This window comes from Carlito syrichta, unplaced genomic scaffold, assembly GCF_000164805.1.
Source record: "Carlito syrichta isolate Samal-C Ts95f unplaced genomic scaffold, Tarsius_syrichta-2.0.1 Scaffold315851, whole genome shotgun sequence".
Classification (NCBI taxonomy): Eukaryota; Metazoa; Chordata; class Mammalia; order Primates; family Tarsiidae; genus Carlito; species Carlito syrichta.
Genome location: NW_007259947.1, coordinates 471,051 through 493,771, shown reverse-complemented (window position 1 = coordinate 493,771; position 22,721 = coordinate 471,051). Strand labels below are relative to the sequence as shown.

The following is a 22,721-nucleotide window of genomic DNA, read 5'->3' as shown; positions in this document are numbered from 1 at the left end:
CACAAAAATCAACTCTAAATGGATCAAAGACCTAAACATAAAACCTCAAACTATAAGAACCTTAGAAAATGTAGGAGACAGCCGGGCTCGGTGGCTCAGCCTGTAATCCCACGCCTTTGGGAGGCTGAGGTGAGTGGATTGCCTGAGCCCGCGGGTTCGAAACCTGCCTGGGCAGCGAGACCTCATCTCTACAATAAATAAAAAAATCAGCCAGGCGTGTTAGCGCATGCCTGTAATTCCGGCTACTTGGAAGGCTGAGGCGGAAGGATCGCCGGAGCCCAGCAGGTCGAGGCTGCGGTGGCCGAGAGCGGCCACTGCACTCCAGTCTGGGTGACAGAGTGAGACTCCAACTCAAAAAAAAAAGAAAGAAAATGTAGGAGACACCATTATGGAAATCAGAACTGGCAGCCAATTCCTCATCAAAATCCCGACCATAGGAGATAAGATAGACAAGTGGGACCCCATCAAACTGGCAAGCTTCTGCAAAGCCAAAGAAACTATTGAGAAAGCAAGGAGACAGCCCACAGACTGTGAAAAAAGTATTTGCCAACTGTATATCTGACAGAGGCCTAACATCTAGGATCTACAAGGAACTCAAACATGCCAAAAAGAAAAAACAAACAGTCCCATTATAAAGTGGGCAAAAGATATTAATAGACACTTCACAAAAGAAGCCATATGAGCAGTCAACAGATACATGAAAAAATGTTCAACCTCACTAGTCATCAAAGAAATGCAAGTTAAAACCACATTGAGATACCATCTATCTCCAGTCAGGATGGCCAACATCAATAACTAAAAAAACAGTTGCTGGAGAGGATGTGGCAAAAAGGGACCACTTCTACACTGTTGGTGGGAGTGTAAACTAGTGCAACCTCTGTGAATAACAGTGTGGCGATTCCTAAAAGATCTAAAAATTGGCCTCCCAAACAACCCTGCAATCCCCCTTCTGGGACTATACCCGGAGGAACTCAAATCACTCTATGAAAAAGATACCTGTACATGCATGTTGATTGCAGCATTATTCACAATAGCAAAACACAGAACCAACCATGCTGCCCATCGAAAGAGGACTAGATTAAGAAAATATGATGCATATACATAATTGAATATTACACAGCCATAAAGAAGGACAAAATTATGAACTTTGCAACAACTTGGATGGACTTAGAGGCTATAATACTGAGTGATCTATCACAAAAACAAAGAACCGAGTATCACATGTTCTCACTCATCAGCAGACTTTGAACAACTATGATAATACTAATAGAAAAGGATTGGCAGTAGTGGGAAACTGCCAGGGGAGGGCGAGGGCAGGATTGGCAGTAGTGAGAATCTGCCAGGGTGGAGGTGGGGGGCATATCTCATCAACAAGGGTACCTGTATAATGAACATTTGTATACCTAACTCTAAATTGTATCCCACATATTTAAAATTGAAATTTTTTTTTAAATTGTGTCATTATAAATTCTCTTAAACTTACTTTAGAAAATAGTTCTACTGTTGTAAACAGGTAAAACTTTTAAATAGATTATTTACAACTCTTATAAAGGAGAAATCAAAAATAAATTTTATTGTTCCCTGTGAAACTTAATTTCCTATACTGAACTCTTGTCACAGTTTCAGTTGTTATTCCTGGGGGATGAGTGTAAGGAGAGGAGAAGGAAAGGAAAGAAGAGAAATCTATCAGATGATTTACCAGAATCAGGTTCTAAAGTAAAAAGGAAAAAAAAAAGAAACAGCAAATTTCCTTGGAACAATGTATTGTTTGTGACTTTCCTTCATTTGTTTTTGGCTATTTCTGAGGAGACTACTGAATCCCCAGGCATGTCAGATTGTATAGACCTGAGCAAAAGAATTTTGGTTCCTCCTATAGCATTGATTCTGCAGTTTCACCTTTTCAATACAATGAAAGCCATTACGTTTTTGATAATGTCATTGCTACATATCCACATTTTAGTGTTTCATATATTTTGTAATATTGCTATTCTTAAAATGACCACATTATACAACTCACATTTCCTAGGACCTTTTATGATCTGGAAATTGAATAAAAACTAAAAAGTTGAAATTTAATTCAAACAATTAATCTGTAAGTTGGCCTATCTCTTTCTATCTTAAGCTACTCGTATTCTCACACCAGATGTGGGACCCCAAAAAAATTTTTTTAAACAAGAGACACTATTAAGGGACAACATAAGTGAAAAGCATTTGTATTATAATTATGATTTAGGTGATTATAAATATTTGTCATATACATATTTTAAAAGATAGCAAAAATGCATACTTCAGTGACTGTGTAAGAAATTAAAGATATAAATTAAAGAAGTAGGTTAATCAAGATGATTAGATGGCAGACTATATGAGGGGGAACCCAAATCTCCAAAAATGGTTTATAAAAAAAATTGTATATTTATTCTTACATGTTTAAACTTCAGTCATTTTCGGAGTACTCTCCATTTCTCTTTCAGGATTTTTTTTCACTCAGGGAAATAAAAAAAGTAACTGGGGTGAGATTGGATGAATAGGGAGAGTGGGGCATGGGGGTCATTAAACTAAACTATCTTTCAAGAAAGAAGGCAGAATAAAGGCATTTTTTTAAAAAAAGGAGATACATATGTGGGTAAATCCAAACTGTCAATGGCTCTGTAAAAAGAGAGAGAGAAAGCAAAATTAGTGAACTTAAAAACAAGGTAAAAGGAAAATCTTAGACATAAATAACATGGAAGATAATGAGAAGAGTTAAAAATCAGAAAGAAATATTTTAAAGTCTTTGCACTACTCAGGAAGATTACAGAGATATTAAGTGAAGACAGAATTAAGTTAAACACCCATCTTGAAAAATTACAATTGTGTATATGTGTTTGTAACTTTGTGCTTAAATAGTTTTTTTAAAAAGTTTTTAAATCCAATATAATGTTTATAAAACTGAGGATGCATTAGGAAAGAAAGAAAGTCTTATTGAATACCAAAGAAACACTATCATTCAAATCACAACCTAAGGCCATAATGTAACACATTAGAAATTCATATTGAAAAATGAAACTTCAAAAATAGTTTTTAAATGTGGAAATTTAAAAATATACTTTTAAATTATTCACAAGTTTAAAATATAATGATGGAAATTTCAAAATATTTATAACTTGATAAATCAATTACCATCAGAATTTATGGTATAAAAATTTTACAATCAAACACATATTGAAAAATAAGAAAAACTGAACATTAATATACTATGATTTCAACTCAAATAGTTAGAAAAAGAGGAAATGAAGAAATCCAAAGGCAGGTAAAAGACTAATCAGTAGTTTTAAAGTGTATCAGGTCATAACAACAAAATATATAAACAATCCATTTTTTTCTGTACATTTAGGGCATACAAGTATATATTTCTTACATGTCTATATTGCATAGTGGGAAAGTCTGGGCTTTTAGTGTAGCCAATCATCTGAACAGTGAACATTGTTCCCAATGGATAATTTTTCAGCTCTTACCCCCATCTCACCCTCCCACATTTAGTAGTCTCCAATGTCTATTATTCCAACTCTGTATGTCCATGTGTACCCATTGATTCGCTCCCATAAACATGCAAGTGCAATTTTTTAATATAGTGATTTCATTCCCTTTGGGTATATACCAGCAGTGAGATTGAACTTTTTAGTTCTTTGAGAACCTAACTTAAAAATGTGCAAAGGACTTTAATAGACATTTCTCTAAAGAAGATATACAAGTAGAAAATAAGCACACAAAAGTTCAACATCACTAATCATTAGAAAAATGAAATTCAAAACCAAGCCAGGCTCAGTGGCTCAGCCTGTAATCCCGCTCTTTGGGAGGCTGAGGTGAGTAGACTGCCTGAGCCCGCGGGTTCGAGACCCGCTTGGGCAACTTGGCGAGACATTATGTCTTGTTTTTATTTTGTTTTGTTTTGTTGTGTTGTGTTTTGTTTTGTTTGAGTCGGAGTCTCATTCTGTCGCCCAGATTGGAGTGCAGTGGTTGCTCCTGGCCACTGCAGCCTTGACCTGCTGGGGCTCCAGCAATCCTTCCGCCTCAGCCTTCCAAGTAGCTGGAACTACAGGCGTGCACTACCACACCCAGCTAACTTTTTTATTTATTGTAGAGATGAGGTCTCACCAAGTTGCCCAGGCGGGTCTTGAACCCGTGGGCTCAGGCAATCCACTCACCTCATCCTCCCAAGGCACGGGATTACAGTCTGAGCCCCCGAGCCTAGCTGAGGACATTATGTTAAGTAAAATAAGTCAAAGGAATCCAAGATGGCCACTGTGCACCATGCTCCAGAGTAGCATAAAAACTGAAGCCCTGTCCATCAGACAAAAGTGAGTGAATGAGCCAAAGACATTTTGGGATGGTTCACTCCCTACCAGATGGGTGCAGGTCATCAGTCCCACACAAGAAGAGTCCTGAACAGGGCACAGGACTTTGAGCAGCCATAGCCCAAGTGGAATGGGAGAAAGACCTATGCTGGGACAGCCACCATGGAAAATGCTTTCTGCTGGACTGGTGACTCACAGGCAAGCAGGGCCCACCTGGAGAGTGAACCTGACAGAGCCGCTGTGAATGCAGTTTTCTGCCAGACTGCTGATTCATAGGCAGGAACAGCCTCCCTGCAAAGAGACCTTGGCAGATGCACATAACCAGTGGTTGGAGGCCACTCTCCCTGCCAGACTGGGAAGAACTTCCTCAAGCCCTGCATCCCAATGTCCACCACCTCCTCAGTAGCAGAAAATCCACTCTATTTCAAGACCAGAGTGTGGACCAGGACAGGGAGGGAGTGACATGACAGACACTCAAGGACTCTTTCAGTGGGAAGGCATCTGAGCTGTAGGCCACAGTCAGTAGATTGGAGGCCCATCCCCCTGTCCCAGTTCACTATCCACAGAGCACTAGCAGCAGGGGCTGAAAGCTACTCTGACAATTTTAGGAGCAAGTGAGAATTCTGCAATGACAGAATCCTGCCACAAAGTACAGGAAGGAGCAGATGTGAATGCTCCCTACTCTCTCATTGAGTGACATATACTGAACCACAGAAAGACTCTAGAACAGAGGGTAATTAACTAGCTTCAGAGCTTTAAATCAAAAGAGAAAATATAGGGAGTGTAGAGAGACCTGTCAAAAGTAAGGAAAAAAAATAATGAAAAAATACAGGCAACCCTCAAAGTCCTAAAGAGAAAGTGCCCAAAAAAGCAGCTATTAGAGTACAAGCAATGGAAACCCCCCAGAATGACCTGCCCCAGATGACAACTACAGAGATTAGAGAATGGATGGCAAAAGTGAACAGGAACAAAGAGAAACTAGAAGTGAAACTCTCGAAGTTGTACAGGAAGTAAAAGCACAGGTGGCCAATTTCAAAAGAGCCCATTCTGATATAATGGAAATGAAAAGCATCATCCTGGAAATCAAGCACACAATAACAAGCATAGGTAGTAGGGTCAACCAGGCAGGGGAAAGAATCTCACAGGTTGAAGAACAAAACATGGACTTAACCCAGCCTGTCAAAAACATAGGACAAATGCTTAAGAAGAAGAAGCAAAGCTTCCAAGAGTTGTGGGACTATGTCAAGAAGCTAAATTTATAACTGATTGGTATCCCTTAAGCAGAAAGGGAAAGAGAAGATACCACAGAACAAGTATTCCATGAGGCCATTAAAGAAAACTTCCCACATCTAGTCAGAGAGATGATCATTCAAAGCACAAGAGATTCAGAGAATCATTGCAAGGAATTATATAAGAAGACCATCACCAAGGCACATAGTAATCAGCCTCCACAAAATACGCATGAAAAAAAAAATTCTAAAAACAGTAAGAGACAAAGGCCATACTACCTTCTGGGGAAAACCCATCAGAATCACTCTAGACTTATCTGCAGAAACACTACAAGGTAGAAGGGACTGGATTCCAACTTTTAATACTCTTAAAGATAAGAAATTCCAGCCAAGAATTTCCTACATTGCCAAGCTAAGATTCAGTGATGGGGAACTAAAATCATTCCCATATATCCAATCCCTAAGAGAATATGTTGCCTCCCAATCAGCCCTTCAGAAGATCCCTAAGAAGATGTTGAACACAAGAAAACAAGAAAGCACAGTCATACCTATCACATACAGGCAAGCACAGAGTTAACAAAGCATACATAGCAGTCACAAAAATTAAAATACATACATATATAAATACTAAAGCAAAAAGGAAACAAAGCAGCCCCCTATGAGCCCTATGATAGGGATAAATTCTCACATTTCAATAATTGATCTAAACATGAATGAACAAAGTACACCACTGAAAAGACTTAGAGTGGCAAACTGAATAAAGAAGCATGATCCAATAGTCTGCTGCCTCCAGGAAACTCATCTCACTGCAAAGGATACCCACAGGCTCAAAGTTAGAGACTGGAAAACAATCTTTCAGCCTAATGAAAACAGAAGAGGGCAGATGAAGCTATTCTAATCAGACAAAGAAGTCTTCAAACCATCAAAATTAAAAAGGACACTACATAATGGTAAAAGGCTCAATCCACCAGCAAGAAATATTAATCCTAAACATAGATACATCTAACACAGAAGCACCAGGTTTTATAAAACAACTACTAAGAAAACTAAGAGAGGACACTGACTCTCACACTATCATAGCTGGAGACCAAAATACCCCACAAACAGCTTTAGATAGATCATCGAGGCAAAAAACCAATAAGAAGATCCAGAACCTAAACTCAACTTTTGAACAAATGGATCTAATAGACATCTACAGATCATTTCATCCAGCACCTACTAAGTATACATTCTACTCATCAACATATGGAACATGTTCCAAGATCAATCATATTCTTGAGTATAAATCAAGCATGAACAAATATAAAAAAAATTGAAATAATACAATGCATCTTCTCAGATCACAGTGAAATAGAAATAAATATTACCATCAAGATCTCCCCAAAGCAAAGACATGGACACTAAACAACAGGCTGCTGAATGACTTCTGGGTCAACACAGAAATCAAGACAAATAAAAAGATTTCTGGAAACAAACAAAAACAAAGACACGTCTTATTAGAATCTCCAGTATACCATGAAAGCAGTGTTAGGAAAATTCATCATACTGCATGAACATATCAAGAAAACAGAAAGATCACAAGTAGACAACCTAACACAACACCTAAAGGAGCTGAAAAGGCAAGATCACCTAAATCCTAACTTCAGCAGAAGAATCCAGATTACCAAGAAAAAAATCACAATTGTAGGACATAGAAGACAAAAATATCATAGAAAGGATCTAGAAGACCAAAAGTTGGTTCTTTAAAGGGATAAATAAGATCAATGGTCCCCTGGCCTGATTGACTAAAAAAGAAAAGAAAAGAAAAGAAAAAAGAGAAAGCCCAGATAAACACAATTAGAAAGCAAAAGGTGAAGTCATAACTGACCCTGAAGAAATTCAAAAGATCATCACAGATTACTATAAAAACCTGTATGCAAATAAACTAGAAAACCTAAAGGAAATGGAGAACTGTCTGACATCACACAACCTCCCAAGGTTGAAACAAGAAAAAATTGAAACTCTAAACAGACCAATAACAATCCAGGATATTGATTCAGTCATAAGAAATCTCTCCACCAAAAAAGGCCCCAACCAGATGATTTCCCAGTTGAATTCAATAAGACATACAAAAAGGAGCTAATACCAATCTTACTAAAAGTATTCCAGGCAATTGAGAATAATGGAATTCTCTCCAGCTGATTTTAATAAGCCAACATCATAATGATACCCAAACCTGGCAAAAATCAAACAAGGAAAGAGAACTGCAGGCTGATCTCCTTGATGAACATAGATGCAAAAACTCTAAGCAAGATTCTAGCAAATCAGATCCAACAACACAACACATCTCAAGGATCATCCACCATGACCAGGTGGGCTCTATGCCTAGGAAGCAGGGCTAGTTCAACATTTGCAATATCATAAACATAATTCAGCACATTAACAGATATAAAACCAAGAATCACATGATTATATTATTAGATGCGGAAAAAGCATTTGACAACATCCAGCATCTCTTCTTGATAAAAACCCTTGAGCACCTATGCATAGAAGGAACATTCCTCAAAACAGTAAATGTCATCTATTATAAACCCACAGCCAACATTTTGCTCAATGGGCAAAAGTTTGAAGCATTTCACCTGAGAGTAGGAACAAGACAAGGATGCCATCTCACCTTTGTTGTTCAACATAGTACTGGAAGTCCTAGCCAGAGCAATCAGGAAACAAAAAAATCAGGGGTATCCAAATATAAAAAGGAGGAAGTTAAGCTATCCCTCTTTGCAGACTATATGATTCTATATCTTGAAAACCCTAGAGAGTACGTCAAAATCCACCTCGCACTGATAATTAAAATTAGTAGTCTTGAGGTACAAAATCAAAGTGAAAAAGATAGTTTTATTTCTATACACCAGCAACAAGCAGGTAGAGAACCAAATAAAAAGCACAACCGCATTCACAATAGGCACAAAAAAATGAAATATCCTGACACCATCTAACCAGAAAAACAAAAGATCTTTACAACAGGAACTGTAAAACACTGCTCAAAGCCATCAAGGATAACACAAACAAAGAATAACACAAACAAATTATCGGATCCATGGATCAGAAGAATCAATATTGTCAAGATGTCTATCCTACCCAATGCAATCTACAGATTCAATGCAATACTTATCAAATTACCAACATCATTTTTCTCAGATCTAGAAGTGGCAACCCAGAAATTCATATGGAAACAAAAAACCATGAATAGTCAAAACAATCCTCAGCAAAAGGAACAAATATTGAGGTATCACACTTCCAGACTTTAAACTTTACTGCAAGGGTACAGCAATCAAAACAACCTGGTATCGGTACAAGAATAGGCACATAGACCAATGGAGCAGCAGAGATTCTGAAAGGAAAAACTTGGTCTCTCAACCAACTAATCTCTGATAAAGACACCAATAACAACCACTGGGGAAAGGAGATCATATTTAGTAAATGGTGCTGAAAAACTGGCAGATAACATGCAGAAGAATGAAACTGGACTCCTACCTATCACTACATTAAAAAATGAATTCTAAATGGATCAAAGACTTAAACATAAAACCTCAAACTATATGAATTCTAAAAGAAAGCGTAGGAAACACACTTATGCACATCGGAGTAGGCAATGAATTTTTGGCCAAACTCCAAAAGTGAAAGCCATTAAAAACTAAGATAAGTGGGACCTCATAAAACTGAAAAGCTTTTGCACAGCAAAAAACAAAAAAGCAATCAAGAGAGTGGTAAGAAGATCCACAGAATGGGAAAAAGTATTTGCAAATCATATATCTGACAAAGGTCCAACATCCAGAATCTACAAGCAATGCAAATGAAGTAAAAGGAAAAAAAAACCAAATAACTCCATTAAGAAGTGGGCAAACCTGGAGTTGGCAAATACTTTTTCCCAGTCTGTGGGCTGTCTCCCTGCACTCTTTGGCTTTCTTTGGCTTTGCGGAAGTTTGTCAGTTTGATGAGGTCCCACTTGTCTATCTTATCGCTTATGGCCCATGCATTTCGGGTTTTGTTCAGGAATTGGATGCCAGTTCCAATTTCCATATGGGTGTGTCCTGTATTTTCTAAGGTTCTTATGGTTTGAGGTTTTACATTTAGGTCTCTGATCCATTTACAGTTAATTTTTGTGTATGGGGACAGATAGGGATCTTGTTTGAATCTTCTGCATGTGGTCAGCCAGTTTTCCCAGCACCCTTTACTGAATAGGTTCTCCTCTCCCCAGTGGTAAGTGGTGGAGGCTTTGTCGAAGATGAGTTGGTTGAGAAATTGAGGTTTTGCTTCTGGAATCTCAATTCTATTCCATTGGTCTATATGCCTGTTCCTGTACCAATACCAAACTGTTTTGATTATTGTAGCTTTATAGTAAAGTTTGAAGTCTGCTGGTGTGATACCTCCTGCTTTGTTTTTTTTTGCTGAGGATTGTTCTGGCTATTCTTGGTCGTTTGTGTTTCCATATGAATTCCTGTATTTTTTTTCAAGTTCTGAGAAGAATGTTGCTGGTAATTTGATGGGTATTGCATTAAATCTGTAGATTGTCTTAGGTAAGAGGGACATCTTCACAATGTTGATTCTTCTGATCCATGAGCATGGGATATTTTTCCACTTGTTTGCATCATCTTGATTTCTTTGAGCAGTGTTTTGTAGTTTTCATTGTAAAGTTCTTTCATGTCTCTGGTTAGGAAGATGCCAAGGTATTTCATTTTTTTTTTTTTTTTGGCTATTGTAAACAGGATTGTGCTTCTTATTTGGTTTCTGACAAAGGCCCAACATCTTGGATCTACAAGGAACTCAAACGTGCTGAAAAGAAAAAAACAAAAAAAAAAACCATCATAAAGTGGGCAAAAGATACGAACAGACACTTCTCAAAGGAAGACATCCAAGCAGCCAACAGACACATGAATAAATGTTCAACCTCACTAATCATCAAGGAGATGCAAATTAAAACTACACTGAGATACCACCTAACTCCAGTCAGAATGGCCATTATCAATAACTCAAAAAATAACAGATGCTGAAGAGGATGTGGTGAAAAGGGAACACTTCTTCACTGTTGGTGAGAGTGTAAATTAGTGCAGCCTCTGTGGAAAGCAGTGTGGTCACTCCTAAAAACTCTAAATATCGGCCTCCCATATGACCCCACAATCCTCCTACTGGGAATATACCCTGAAGAACTCAAAATCACTCTATTAAAAAAAGATACCTGCACACATATGTTTATCACAGCATTGTTCACAATAGCAAGAACCTGGAACCAACCATGCTGTCCATCAAAAGAGGACTGGATTAAAAAATGTGGTACATATACACGATGGAATAATATGCAACCATAAAAAAGAACAAAATCATGAATTTCACAGCAACCTGGATGGAACTAGAGTCTATAATACTGAGTGATCTCTCACAGAAACAGAGATCTGAGTATCACATGTTCTCACTCATATAGTGGACCTTGAACATCTATCATAAAACTATAAGAAAAGGTTTGGCAATGGTGGGAAACTATGGGGGGGGTAGGGAGGAGAAGGAAGGTGGGATTAATGGTAGTCAGTATCTGTCTGGGGCAGGGAGACACCCCTTATCAACAAGGGTGCCTGAACGATGCATATTTGTATACCTAACCCTTAACTGTACCCCACAATTTTAAAATAAAAAATATGTAAAAAAGAAGAAGAAGAAGAAGAAGGCAAAGAACATGAACAGACATTTTTCAAAAGGAGACATAAAAGTACACATCAGATACATGAAAAAATGCTCAGCCTCACTAATCAACAGAGAAATGCAAATCAAAACTACAATGAGATACCACCTAACTCCAGCAAGGATGGCCCTCATTAATAAATAAAAAAATAAAATAAAATAAAAGAAGCTGCCAAGGGTACAGAGAAAAGGGAATGCTTCTACCCTGTTGGTGGGAGTGCAAGCTAGTTCAGCCTCTATGGAAAGCAGTGTGGCGATTCCTAAAAGAACTAAAAATTGACCTTATATATGATCCAGCAATCTCTCTCCTGGGAATATAGCTGGAGGAAAATAAATCAGTCTATAAGAAAGACACTTGCAGCCGGGCTTGGTGGCTCAGCCTGTAATCCCGCGCTTTGGGAGGCTGAGGTGAGTGGATTGCCTGAGTCCGCAGGTTCGAGACCCACCTGGGCGGCAAGACCTCATCTCTACAATAAATCAAAAAATTAGCTGGGCATGGTAGCGCATGCCTGTAATTCCTGCTTCTCGGAAGGCTGAGGCGGAAGGATTGCCGGAGCCCAGCAGGTCAAGGCTGCAGTGGCCAGGAGCGGCCACTGCACTCTAGTCTGGGCGACAGAGTGAGACTCCAACTCAAAAAAAAAAAAAGAAAGACACTTGCACACACATATTTATTGCTGCACTATTCACAGGAGCAAAAACACAGAACCAACCCTACTGCCCACTGCAAGTGGACAGGATAAAGAAAATATGGAACATATACACAATGAAGTATTGTGCAACCATAAAGAAGAACAAAATCATGGACTTTGCAGCAAATTGGATGAAGTTAGAGACCACTATTCTTAGTGATCTATCACAGAAACAAAGAACTGAATACCACATGTTCTCATTCACAAGTGGGATGTGAACACTAATCACATTAGCACAAGGGAGGGATCAGCAATCACTGGCCACTGCTAGGTGTGGTCTGGAGGGAGGCATGTAACCACACAAAGGGTACCTGGTCCTATACCAGCGAGAGTGAGGGCCAGTTGGAGGTCCAAACTTCACTGCATGCAGTCTATTTGTACAGTTAATCCTTACTTGTACCCCACATCTCTATAATAAAATAAAATTAATAAAAAATAAGTCAGTCACAAATAAGATAAATACTGTAGATTCCAATAATATAAAGAAGATAAAGTCATCAAAATTACAGGGACAAAAAGTGGAATGATAGTTACTGGAAGCTGGAGGGAGGGGGAATAAGAGGTTATTGTTTAACAAGTGCATAGTTTCAGTTTTATGAGATAAAAAAGTAATAGAGATGGGTGCACATTATGATTATATGTAATACCACTGAATTATACACTAAAAATAGTTAAGACTGTAAATTTTATACTATTTGTATATGTTTTATGCTAGTATTAGATATATGCACTACTGGGTATATGTTTTATGAAAAAAAATAGTAAATTTTTAAAAAAATTTACCAGGTCCAAATAATTTCCTTGGATCCTTCTAATACATTTTCCTAGAACAGGTAATCCCTATGTATATAGATTGATTCATAAACTATTTTAAAAGACGGTGAGAAGCTTCCTCAACTCTTTTCATAATTCTGGTATAGTCCTGAAACAAAAACCAAACAAGGATAGAATAAGAAACAAAAACTTATGAGCCAATAAACATAGACCAAAAAAATACTAAATAAAATACTAACAAAGTCTAGTAATGTGCAACATAGTAAAACCTAACATTCAAGTAGAGTTTATTCCAAGGATGCAAGGAAGTTGTAACATTAGAAAATATTTTAATGTAATTCACTATAATGTCAATTAAAGGATAAAAAATGACCATTTCAGTAAAAGCAAAAATAGTTTTCAATAAAAATTATGAGTGCCTATTGATAAAATTCAATAGGCACTCATAATTTTAAAAAAATAAATAACTTAGTTAAAATATTAAATATTTTAACCCAATAAGGGATATTTATCAAAAACTTATAACTAACAAATCCCCTTGACATTAAAAAACAAGATAAGGATGACTTTTTCACCTCTTACATTTAACATTGCACAGAGGTCCTACACAGCACAATAAAGAAAGAAAAGCCAGACTTGGTGGTTTAGCCTGTAATCTCAGCACTTTAGGAGGCTGAGGCAAGTGAATTGCCTGAGCCCAAGGATTCGAGACCCACCTGGGCAACTTGGCGAGACCTTGTCTCTACAATAAATTTTTTTTTAAAAATTAGCTGGCCGTAGTAGCACGTGCCTGTAGTTCTAGCTACTTGGAAGGCTGAAGCGGAAGGATCATCTGAGACCAGCAGGGCGATGCTGGGGTGGCCATGAGTGTGCCATGGCACTCCAGCCTGGGCAACAGGGTGAGACTCCAACTCAAAAAAAAAAGAAAAGAAAAGAAAAAAAGGGGAAAGGAGAGATAAAGGAAGAGAGGGGAAAAAAAAGAAAGGAAAGGAAAGAGGAAAATGGGAAGATAGGAAGAAAGGAAAGAAGGAAGAGGGGCAGGAGGGAAGAAAGGAGGAAGAGGAGGTATAAAGATTTAAAGGGGAGAACAAAATCATCATTATTGCCTGGAATTAGATTGTCTATGTAGAAAGTCAGAAAAAATTATATTAAAAAATTAAACTTCTTGGAAGGTTGAGGGGGAAGGATCGCCAGAGCACAGCAAGTCGAGACTGCGGTGGCCGGGAGCGGCCACTGCACTCCAGTCTGGGTGACAGAGTGAGACTCCAACTCAAAAAAAAAAAAAAAAAAAAATTTAACTTTAATAAAAGGTTCTAGTAAAACTGTCAAGTACAAGATCAATATACAAAACTCAATAGTATTTTTCATAGCAGAAACAACTAATTTAGGAAGGTATTTTAAAGATGACCTCACAGCAACAATAAAAATAAAAAATGCCCATGAATAAAAAATGCACAAGGAATTTTTGAAGGAAAGTATAAATCTTCATTAAAATGCATGGGAAAAACCTTCCACAGATTTGGAAGCTAAATTTTGTTCACGTTAGGAAATTCAAGTAAAAATATGCTAATTCATCTCAAATTTCTCTATAAATTTAAGATAATTTTGATCAAAATACTATTAATTTTTTTAATTTCTCAAGTTTATCCCAAAATTCATATTGAATATCAAAGACCAAAAATATCCAAGATAATATTAGCATATTAAATGCATATTTACTGTACCAAATGTCAAAATGGATAATAAAACTATAGCAATTCAGATTGCTTAATATTGGTACATGTAGAGATAAATATATCAGTGAAATAGACTAGAGAATCAAAAAATAGCCTGGGGATATGTGACAGTTTATATCTCAGATGAATGGTATTTGATTTAAGATGGTATTGCAAATCAGTAGGGAATGGATGAGCTATTTAATAAATTGTGCTTTGATAATGGGCTATTAACATTGAAAAAAGATCAAATCAAACTTATACCTCACACGGTGGCCAAAATAAATTTGAGACAGATTAAACACCTAAAGGGCAAAAGTAACACTGGAAAACATATAGAAGAAAGTATAAAAGAACATCCTCATGCACAGGGATAAAGAAAGTATACCTTAAATAAGGCAACAGGAACAAAAAAAGCACAAAACATAAAAGTTTAGTAATTTAAATTTAGAAACATCTATGTGGCAAAATATACCGTTAAGAAAATTTAAATAATAGCCATAAGTGGAAGAATGTATCAGTAACACATACTGCCAAAAAAGATTAGCCTAGAATTATTAAAAAAGAAAAAAAAAGCATTCAAATCAAGACAGGTCTGCCTGGCTATAGGGGGTGCCTGCCTGTAGTCACAGCTACTCAGTAGGCTGAAGCGGGAGGATAGCTTGAGCCCAGGAGTTCACATTCAGTCTGGGAAACACAGCAAGAGACTATACCTAAATTTTTTTTTTAAAAGGCACTCAAATCAATATGAAAAAGATGAACAACAAAACAGAAAATTGAGCAAAGGATATAAACAGAAACTTCAACAACAACAAAAAACAGCATGGCCTATAAAACTCAAGCCCCTAGGCTTATGAAAATATGCTCAATCACAAGACATCAGAGAAATGTAAATTAAATCAATGAAACATTTCATCCATAAGATATACAAATATAAAAAAGACTTACAAGAATTGAAAGAATGTGCAGGAAGAATAAATCTCATTCACTGCCCATGGATATATGAATGGACACTATGAGCAGAAAAGTATGAAGTTGGCTCATTAATTCCACTTATAAGTATCCACCTAAAGACAAATCTACAAAGTTGTTCACTGAAGCATTACTTATAAAATAAACATATAGGAACACTGAACAGTCAATAGGGGAAATGATAACTAAGTTAGAGTACACCTACCTAAACACTGGATTGTAAGAGAGCAATTAAAATGAATGAACCAGCTCTAAACTACTTTATTATCTTTGGCAAGCCACTTAACTTCTTTAAGTTTCTTGTTTGCTGTTTTCTGTTTTAGTTTGTAAAATGTAAACATCAGCTTTACAAAATAAAATGAGAGAGTAAGAAAAGGTGGAGTAAAAGATATACTACAAGACACCATCTAAGAAATACCAGACATCATGAAATCTTATGATCTCTCGCCTGTAAAATAAGTATTACTGACATGCCCTGAGAGAAAAAGGGATAAGAATTGAATACATGATATGAGAATGTTAGGTAAATGTTTATTAAAACATCCAAAAAATGAGAAGGGCAGATAAGTAGGTATGAGTATTAACCAATCAAATGAGAGTCCAGCTCTCATTAAACAGGTAATCATAAACAAGACTCTAGTACATGATTGATTGACAAACATTGTCTCCTTCTAAGAAACAAAAGCTCAGGACCATTGTCTTTTAATGAAAAATACTGTGAAATGGGAATTATACTGAGACAGTCTCTAAAGTTATGACTTTTATTAACTTTTTATTTTATTTTGTGTTAAGTGGAAGCTTTAGATGACTCCGATGGAGTAGAAATATTGGGAACTGTATTTTGTGTGTGTGTATGTGTGTGTGTGTGTATTAGATATGGGCATCTCGCTATGTTGCCCAGGTTGGCCTCCAACTCCTGGTCTCAAGTGATTCTCTTGCCTTAGCATGCCAAAGTTCTGGGATTACAGGCCTGAGTCACCATGCCTGACAGGAATGGTATTTTTTAATACTCAAAGTATTAACATAAGGAAAAAAGGATTTTAGATATGAAGGCTAATAGCATTATTAAGCTATCTTGAAAAGATAACTTTGAATGTTTTTCAGAGGAAATTTTAATCTGAGCAGTTCTGATTTCCCATAAACTAGGCCTGTCAACTTTCAAAAGAGACAGTGGTACATTTGAATTTAGATCATAAAGAATGTGTGGCAAAATCCCAGGCAGTATCCTGCCCCACCTAGCAAAGGGAAAAAAAGACAATGGGCCCCTCTCGGTTGGATACAGACTACATGCCCCTTACATTAATGCTACAGCTCTTGATATAATAATGAGAATAAATAAAATATAAAAAATGTAAAGATTCTATAAAAGCAATCAATGAAGGCCAAGTAATGCTAAATCAGATTAGAAAGTGAATTAATCACCCAGCTAGTGGGTATCAGGGACAACTTGTAGAAGTAAAGAGCAATACATTGTAGAGCATTGAAAAATGGGTACTCATTAGGAAGAGGAATTTCATGAAAAATATATGTACAAATAAAGGTTTTAATGCTAGAATGTGTCTCAACTTATACATGAGGGGAAAACAGCCATATTTAATAAGAAAAATCTAAAACAAAGGTCCAGGAATACTTTTCCCATAAAATTTTTCCTCAACTCCAGTTGTGAGACACAGGGATTATTCAAAGCAATAGACTTGAAAATTATTTTAGGAAATAATTAGATTTATTGATGACAGGTTTTAATTTATTATTATTACTTTTAGAGAAAGGATATCATTCTGTCACCCAGGCTGAAGTGCAGTGGTACAATCATAGCTCACCACAGCCTCAAATCCCTGGGCTCAAGTGACCCTTCTATCTTCAGGCTCCCAAGTACCTAGGACTACAGGCCTTAAGTGATTCTCTTCCCTCAGCCTCCCAAAGCACAGGATTTCAGGTGTGAGTCACTGCACCCAGGTGATAACAGGTTTCAAAATGTCATTGGCACTAAGATTCATTTTCCAATGAAAAATAGAAAGATAATTATTATATCTAAAAGGATATAATATACATAACATACGTTTATGTGTTTTTGTAATAAAAACACTTTATTAATAGAAAATTTTTAAATAAATTCCTACTATTTCGCTATTTACTATTTACTATTTTTAAATAAATTCCTACTATTCCTACTATTTAGTAAATATTTAGCTATTCATAAGTCTTTGAAAGCTAGTAGCAAAGAGCTTGGTATAGAAATGCCAAAACAGGCTTCCCTGTTTTGCTGGCGTCTCAGGGCTCCTGCTCTGATGGTGCCAGCAGCCCTTTTACCCACAGCTCAACCCCCTCCTGGAGAGCCAGGATAGTGTTGGGACAGAGTATAGAATGAGCACAGTGCTCATAAAAATTACCGCAATCTTAAATCTTTAACTCTTAAGTTCTCCTTTAAGCAGTTCTCCTGTCTCTCCCCAGTAGCCTACACAGCCTCCACCTGTCTTAAAATTCTCAGCCAGACCGAGGCAGATCTGGGACACTCTTGGTATCACCACCAGCAGAAGAAGTCCTGCTGCAGGTCCCCAAGATTGTCATGGCCTCACTCCTCACTGGTTCCAAAGCCATGAAAGAAGAGAGAAAACTGGGCCCGAGGCTATGTCTTCTGAGTATGCAAAGTCTGGGGGCCTGGTGCAGCACCTCCCGCCTGGCTCCCCTTGGGGCAGTCCTTTCCAGCCTTTTTCTTGCGCTAGTATGTTGCCCAAGAGCTTCCCTGTCTCCTGGAGTGGCACCAGGGTAGGCAGCATGAAGTCTTTAGTAGGGTTTGCGGGCCTTTCTGGACAGGGTTGGGGAAGTGTTCAGGGGCTGGTGTGGATACCAGCCAGGGGTCCCCATTGCTGCATCCCAATCACCACACCACCAACATGCTGAGTGGAACCTGAACCTGAGTGTCCATTTAGAAGAGTTGCATCAGAGGGAGCTGGGCTCCGGGCATGTGCAGAGCCTGTTGCTTTCCAGGACAACAGTCTGGGAGTAGAGCCAGGAGCTGCTGGCCCGCATCCAGATCTGGGCTGGATTACATGGCTGGGCTTGCCCAAAGCAGTGAGCCCCACCCACCACCAGCCCATGCCTGGAGGGACAGGGCAGGAGGTCATAGAGGACAAGGGTTAAAAAAAAAAAAAAAAAAAAATGCAGTGTTTTTTTTCCCCTTCCCTAAAGCATTTAATTCAATGTTCAACACACAAAAGATGCTTAACAAATATCTGTTGATAAAGTCTCCTTTTAAGAAAAATTAAATAAAAATTTATTTTTATTTTGTATTACCATAATTTGTATCGTATTAATAATTATTATAATAAAGCAACCCACAAACATGACAGTAATTTAGATTTCCTAAATATTTTTCTCTAATATATAATCCAGTATCACACACACAAAAAAACCTGTAAGTTAATTCCATTCTAAGCATTTCTAGCTTAAATTACAAGAACTCAAAAACGGACACACACACACACATTGCTTGACCTCTAATGAAGGAAAAGCTAGTCTTTGCCACCATCTAGAGGCTACAGAATATAGCAGAATAAAAAGAAAGTACTCGGAAATGTAGTATAAGAATATAAGCATCTAGAGTTTACACGTGGAGCTACTGCCTTCCTACTCAGTTGGGCCAGCATTGGATCTACTCTCCTGGTTTCTTCTGCACGTTTGCATGAGCCTGACCTTTGGGAAAAACCAAACAGGAAAACCAACAAGTAGAATGTCCCCTTTGCCTACCTTATATACTTGCCATCACCCTTCAACTGATACCTATTTGTTTATATGAGGTGTAAAAATGCATCTTCACACTCATCAGACCAGATGAACAATAACAAAAAATTATTGTCGGAAAAATTTTATACACTGCTATTGAGAATATAAATTTATAAAATTTGGGCAATATTTTATAACATGAATATGTGCATAACTTATGACCCAGCAATTCTACTCCTGACTATATGCTTGGTGGCTTGTAACCTCCAGTACATAGAGCTCAAAGGAATCTATAGATAAAATTCAGAAGGTCTGATAATTTGGATGGGTAAAGGTTATATCTTTATTACCACCGATGTCTGAGATTAAATATATCTTTTGATTATAAAGGTAGACAACAAACAATATTATCAGCAGGATATGACTTTGTAATAAAAATCATGTTGTCAAGTCCATTTTCAATCGTTAAAAATGCATCAAAATTTCTTCCATACTCATCACTACTTCAAAATTATATCCTTATACTCAATATTAGATATTGTTATTCAGTTTCCTTTTAAAGAAGCATGGCTATTTCTTTTTGAAAATTTTTATTTAATGTTTTTATTATACTAGTTCAACTTTTTTCTATTTTGATGATTCTAGTGCAGTTTTTTTCCTTTGCATTTTTTTCTTTGTAACCCTATGTATTTGTTATAAATTTAAAAATATTTGGGATCCACAGACTCACAAGATTTCCAAAGGGTTCTATGATTTAAAAAAATTCAGTAATACCTGGACTTGAGAAATTCTTCTGGTAGAACCAGGAGACATCTGAAAAAGAAATTAAACTAGGTTTGTTCATAATAGCCAAACGGACAAAAAAAATTCATGGTATTTTCATATAATGAAATAGCATAGAACTGAAAAGTAAATTAATTACTCCAACTGCATTAATGCTGGTGATTTTCAAAAGCCTACAGTTAAAGCTAACAACCATGTAACAAAATAATAAAAATAGTCCGATTCCATTGTTTTAGAAATACAAAATAAGCAAATCAAAGGAATATATTGTTTAGATTTGTATATAAATATAGTTAAATTTTAATGAAAATCAGTATGATAACACAAAATTTGGGATCATGATTACTCAGGGAAGTTGTGAGAGAGTGTGGTAAGCAAGAGAATGTGACCAGGAAGAAACATGCATTGATCTTCTGAGTTACTGGCAATATTCTATTTCTTAAGCCTGGTGGCAGGGGCACAGGCATTCACCTTATTATTCTTCTTTCAAGTGTACAGATACCTTGTATATATTTTTGATATCTGTCTGTCCAAACTAAAATAACTACCCAGTTATTCTATAACATACTAGCCAACTTTAATAATCAAGTATTTAGTATTGATTTTTCTAGCTTTGAAACAGCTATCCTGGTTGGGCGTGGTGGCTCAAGCCTGTAATTCCAGCACTTTGGGAGGCCGAGATGAGAGAACTGCCTGAGTCCATGGGTTCAAGACCAGCCCAGGCAACTTGGCAAAGACCTCATCTCTACAATAAATCAAAAAATTAGCCAGGCATGGTAGTGCAAACCTGTAGTTCCAGCTACTTGGAAGGCTGAGATGGAAGGATCACCTGAGCCCGGTGGATCAACGTGGGGTGGTCGTGAGCATGCTACCACACTTCAGCCTGGATGACAGAGTGGAACTCTGACCCTAAAAAAAAAAAGAAAAAGAAAGAAATACCTATCCTTTGGAAGGATTGTCAGAATTCTGTTCAGGATATGCAACAATAATTTTTAAAATGCTTATACTAAATAATTTCCAGGCAGTTTAGGAATATAAAAAAAAGATAGCCATAGAAAACTATTACTTGGTCAGACTGCAAACTTTACTGTAAGTCTACAGTAATCAAAATAGCAAAGTACTGGTACAGAAATAGGCACACAGACCAATGGAATAGAAAAATAAAGCCACTACCTTACAATCATCTCATCTTTGACAAAGTTAACAAAAACAAACACTGGAGAAAGTCCACCCTATTTATCAAATAGTGCTGGGAAAACTGGCTAACTATATGCAGAAGAATGAAACTGGACCCCTTTCTCTCATCATATATGAAAATTAACTCAAGATGGATTAATTACTTAAATGAAAGGTCCAAACTATAAAAACCCTAGAAGAAAGCCTAGGAGATACTCTTCTGGACACTGACCCAAGCAATAAATTCATGACCAAGACATCAAAAGCAAAAATAGCAAAAACCAAAATTGACAAGTGGGACCTAATCAAACTAAAGATCTTCTGCACAGAAAAAGCAACCATCAACAGCATAAATAGCCTACAGAATGAGAGAAAATATTTGCAAACCATGCATCCAAGAGTGATTTACCACAGAAACAAAGAACTGAGTACCACATGTTCTCACTCATAAGTGAACCCTGAACAAGTATCATAATACAATAAGAAAAGAATTGGCAGTCGTGGGAAACTGCCAGGGGAGGGGGAGGCATACCTCATCAACAAGGGTACTTACATAATGAACATTTGTATACCTAACCCTGAATTGTACCCCACATCTTTAAAATTAAAAATTAAAAAAAAAAAAACAGAATCTTTGAAAAACTCAAATGAATTGACAGAAGAAATATAACTTCAATAAAAATTGGGCAAAGGACATGAACAGACATCTTTGAAAGGAAGGCATACAAGTGGCTAACAAACATATGAAAGAACATTCAACATCATTAATCATCAGAGAAATGCAAATCAAAATCACAGTGAGATACCATATCACACCCGTCAGAATGGCTGTTATTAACAAGCCAAAAACAACAGATGTTGGCAAGGTTGCAAAGAAAAATGAATGCTCATATGTTGTTGGTGGAAATGTAAGCTGGTTCAGCCCCTGTGGAGAGTAGATGGGAGATTTCGCAAAGAACTAACAATAGATCTACCATTCAATCCAGCAACCCCACTACTGGACATATACCCAAAAGAAGCATAAGTCACTTTACCAAAAGGACATTTGCACTCATATGTTTATCGCAGCACTATTCACAACAGCAAAAATATGGAACCAACCTAAGTACCCATCAACAGTGGACTGAATCAAAAAAAGTGGTACGCATACACTATGGAATATTATGCAGTCATAAAAATGAACAAAATCACATCCTTTGCAGCAGCACAGATGCAGCTGGAGACCATCATTCTAATTGAATTATCACAGAAACAGAAAACTGGATACGCATGTTCTCACGTATAAGTGGGAACTAACCACAGAAGAAACACATCACTAATTGAATTATCACAGAAACAGAAAACTGAATACTACATGTTCTTACTTATAAGTGGTAACTAACCACTGAATACACACAGGTATAAGGATGGGAACAACAGACACTGGGGACTCCTAAAAGGGGGAGGATGGAAAGAGGGTAGGGGTTGAAAAATCATCCATAGGGTACCATGCCCACAACCTGGGTGATGGGCTCAATAGCAGCCCAAACCTCACAATCATGCAAAATATCTACGTAACAAACCTGCACATATACACCTTGAATCTAAAAAAAATAAAATAAACAAATACAGTAT

General features: G+C 37.1%; 1 long non-coding RNA gene across 1 annotated transcript; it reads right to left on the bottom strand.

Moving 5' to 3' along the window:
- Positions 1–12,297: 12,297 nt before the first annotated feature.
- Positions 12,298–20,759, bottom strand: LOC110594520. Its single transcript, XR_002481292.1, has 4 exons — positions 20,719–20,759; positions 19,923–19,961; positions 12,748–12,886; positions 12,298–12,373 (listed from the first exon to the last, which is right to left on the bottom strand). It is a non-coding gene; the product is annotated as an uncharacterized LOC110594520 (long non-coding RNA).
- Positions 20,760–22,721: the final 1,962 nt, after the last annotated feature.